This window comes from Megascapheus bottae, chromosome 4, assembly GCF_031878675.1.
Source record: "Megascapheus bottae isolate mThoBot1 chromosome 4, mThoBot2.hap1, whole genome shotgun sequence".
NCBI classification, from domain to species: Eukaryota; Metazoa; Chordata; class Mammalia; order Rodentia; family Geomyidae; genus Megascapheus; species Megascapheus bottae.
Window position 1 is genome coordinate 32,402,525 of NC_143512.1, and position 3,832 is coordinate 32,406,356.

At 35.2% G+C, this 3,832-nt stretch overlaps 1 pseudogene; it reads left to right on the forward strand.

The window, feature by feature from the left end:
- Nucleotides 1-332: 332 nt before the first annotated feature.
- LOC150064239 (large ribosomal subunit protein eL21 pseudogene) lies at nt 333-701 on the forward strand (annotated as a pseudogene).
- Nucleotides 702-3,832: the final 3,131 nt, after the last annotated feature.

The following is a 3,832-nucleotide window of genomic DNA, read 5'->3' on the forward strand; positions in this document are numbered from 1 at the left end:
CTTCATAAAGATCCAGAAACACAACAATAAAATGAAGGCTAGATAAATGGGATTGCGTTAAACTGACTTCTGCATGACAAAGGATGTATCTGGTAAGATAAATAGAAAACTCGCATACTTGGAGAAGATTTTCACTTACTACGCAACAGACCAGGACCTCATATAAAAATATATTTAGACTTTTGGCAGGAACCACCATCTTCCAGTAATTTGTCAAAATGTTGAACACAAAGGGAAAGAGGAGAGGTACCCACTATGTTCTCTCAGCCCTTCAGGGAGCATGGAGTTGTTCCTTTGGCCACATACATGAGAATCTACAAGACAGGTGATATTGTAGGCATCAGGGAATGGGTACTGTTCAAAAAGAAATGCCCCATAGATGTTATCATGGCAAAACTGGAAGGGTCTACAATGTTACCCAGCATGCTATTGGCATTGCTGTGAACAAACAAGTTAAGGGCAAGATGCTTGCCAAGAGGACTAATGTGTATATTGAGAATATGAAGCACTCTAAGAGCCGAGATGGCTTCCTGAAATGGGTGAACTTAAATGATCAGAAAAAGAAGGAAGCCAAAGAGAAAGGAACCTGGGTTCAACTGAAGCTCCAGCCTGCTCCACCCAGAGAAGCACACTTTGTGAGAAACAATGGGAAGGAGCTGTTGGAATCTATCCCCTATGAATTCATGGCCAAAGAGATGTAAAAAAAGATAAAGACCTCTGGACTATAAAAGATATATACTTAGAGCTCAAATAATTACACCCTCCAATAACAAATCCTCAAAGAAACAACCACCCTAGTAATAGGTGGCCATTTCAAGAATTGTTCAACTTCTCTGGCCATAAAAGGAATGCAAATCAAAATTATACTGAGATTCCAACTCAGCCAGTTAGAATGGCCATTATCAATAAAACAAACTAATAACAGATACTGATGGGGATGTGGCCAAAAGGAAACCCTGCTACACTCTTGATGGGAATGTAAAGTTGTTCAACCACTCTAGAAAGCAGTATGGAAATTACTTAAAAGAATAAACATATAACTCCCATATAACACAACAATCCTACTTTTGAGCATTTATACAAAGATCACAAATAAGGCCACACTAAAGCTACCAGCATAAAATTATGTTTATTTCACATTATTTACCATAGCTTAGCTATGGAACCAACTCAGATGTCTCTGAATTGATCAACAAATGTGGTATATGAATATATCCATATCTATCTATCTATCTATCTATCTATCTATCTATCTATCTATCTATCTATCTCTATCTATACACACACATGTACAATGGAATTCTATGCTTTCATCAGAAAGAATTAAATCACCCCACATTATATGAAGTAAGCCAAACCCAAAGAAATATAGGTTCCACAGTTCCTAGCATGACAATCCTAGCAGATAATAGCTGTGTACATATGATCATATAAAATGATGCTAATCAAACTGTTCCTACGTTTTTGCTGGTTGTTAGTACCAGGTTTCTCTGCTGCTAGAAGTCTTTGATCTCCAGGCCTTTTTAACGTAGTCATTTCCTTGTGAATTAAGACATCTCTTGGATTTACTGTCTGTAATCACTAAACACTTTAAAAAGTGCTCACAAAAGTAAATTAGGCCACATAAATAATCTCCTCTCAGTGTAGCTTACAACCAAAGGAGGAAGCATCTTAATTATATTTGCAAAGTCTTTTCTCTTGTGCCTTTTAAGTAGCCTGTTTTCTCTGAAGAAAGGTACTGAACTTTTTTTTTCTTTTTTACCAGTTGTGTGGCTTGAACTCAGGGCCTGAGCACTGTCCTTGGACTTTTTTCTCAAGACTAGACCTCCACCACTTAGCCACAGCACCACTTCCAGCTTTTTTCCTATGTATGTGGTATTGAGGAATCAAACCTGGGTCTTCATGCATGCTAGACAAGCACTCTATCACTAGGCCAATCTCCCAGTCCCCTTAGTGAACTTCTTAATCAATTGCATTTTTTCTTCAGAGAAGTGTCTATATGATTATTTTAAATAACTTTTTTTCTTGTGATTAAACACTGAGAGTCCCTTTTACATTCTGGACAAGAGTCCTTTACCATATATGTGCTTTACAAACCATTCTTCTATCTATGATTTAACTTTACCTTTTCATATGGTTACCTTTTGAGGGACTAAGTAGTTCATTTTAATTAGGTCCATTTTACTACATTTTTTCCTTTTGTGGTCCATAATTGTCATATTTTATGTAAGAATATAGTTTTAACTCAAGTTCATCACTACATACTCTGTCTTACAGGGTCTAAGTATAGACTTACATTTAAGTTAATTTTGGCTGTGGTATGAAGTGTAAGTAGAGGTTAATTATTTTGGTTCCTAGTGTGCAATAGTTCTAGTATTACTTGTTTAAAAGTCCATCCATTCACCAAAGCCTATGCAAGGTTGCCAAAAATCAATTCACTGTATGTATGTAGGTCTATTTCTGAGCTTTCTATTCTTCACATTTGATTTATGTTTCTATTCTTTCTCCAATATATCACTATCTTGATCACTATAGTTTAAAAAATTCTCTTAAAGGCAGATAATGTGAACTGCCCAACTTCAGGCTTCTATTTAATACTTAATAATGTTTTAACATTAAGTATGACATTAGCCATTTTATTATTTTGATGTGCTTTGGTAGATTGAGAAAGTTCCCTTCTATTCCTTGTTTGCCAAAAGGTTTTCTCATGAAGAAATATGGAATTTTTGTCAAGCAATATTTTGGCATTGATTGGGATGATAGCTTCTATTTTTTCCAGTCCTGGCTTTAACTCAGGGCCTGAGCACTATCTTGGGTTTTCTTCAAGACTATTGCTCTACTCCTTTAGCCATAGCATCACTTCTGGATTTTCTATAATTTTGGCACTGAGGAATAAAACCTGGATCTTTGAGTATGCTAGGCAAGCACTCCAACACTAGGCCAGACTCCCGGCCCCTGATAGCTTCTTTTGATTATTTCCTTTTTCTTTTATTAATGCAAATGAATTGCCAGACATATATTTTAAAATAATAAGAAGTGACAAAAAGAAGGCTTTAAAAATGAGATTAAACTGATAAGAGAACTGGAGAGCCTAAAGATGATTTTAGAACACATGAACTACAATCACTGAAATTGAGTTATCAAAGATGTTAACATCAGATTAAATACAGTTTGAGAGATCATTGACAAATTCAGGAATGGAATCAAATAAAATATACAAATAACAATATAACATGATACCATCAAATGAAGATGAGGGACTTCCTGTACATTGAGAAGAAATCTTTCAATGTGTAATTGCAGTCTCAGAAGGGAGCATACAAAGATACTTGTAACCGGATCTCCATTTTTAGTAAATGGCCTTTTTTTTTGTACAAAATTCCCCTACTCATAAAGAGCAAATAAGATTTACAACTAGATTAGTCAAACCTGGAAAAAAAATTTAGTGCGTCTCCTTTTAGATCTGGCTCCTCATATCTTTTTCTTTTTTCTGGGTAAAGGCTATGGGATATGGGAGTTTACTTATTTCTTCTTCTTTCTTTTTCTTTTTTTTGCCTTTAATTACTTTATGTGATGGAATTATGTTGATTGATCCTAATAAATAACCTCAGTATATTCTGTTGCTTTAATTTTTTCCATATATTTTTATTGTAATTAATAAAAGGGTTACATTACATTCACTGGATGGAAGGTGCATTACATTGATACCCTTTCTCATGTCTTGGTCCCCATTCCCCCCCCCATCTTGTTTTCCCCCCTTTCCTATCCAATTTCAAATAACCACATACGCATATATCCAATATATCAGATACTGAGGTGAAATTCTGTAACA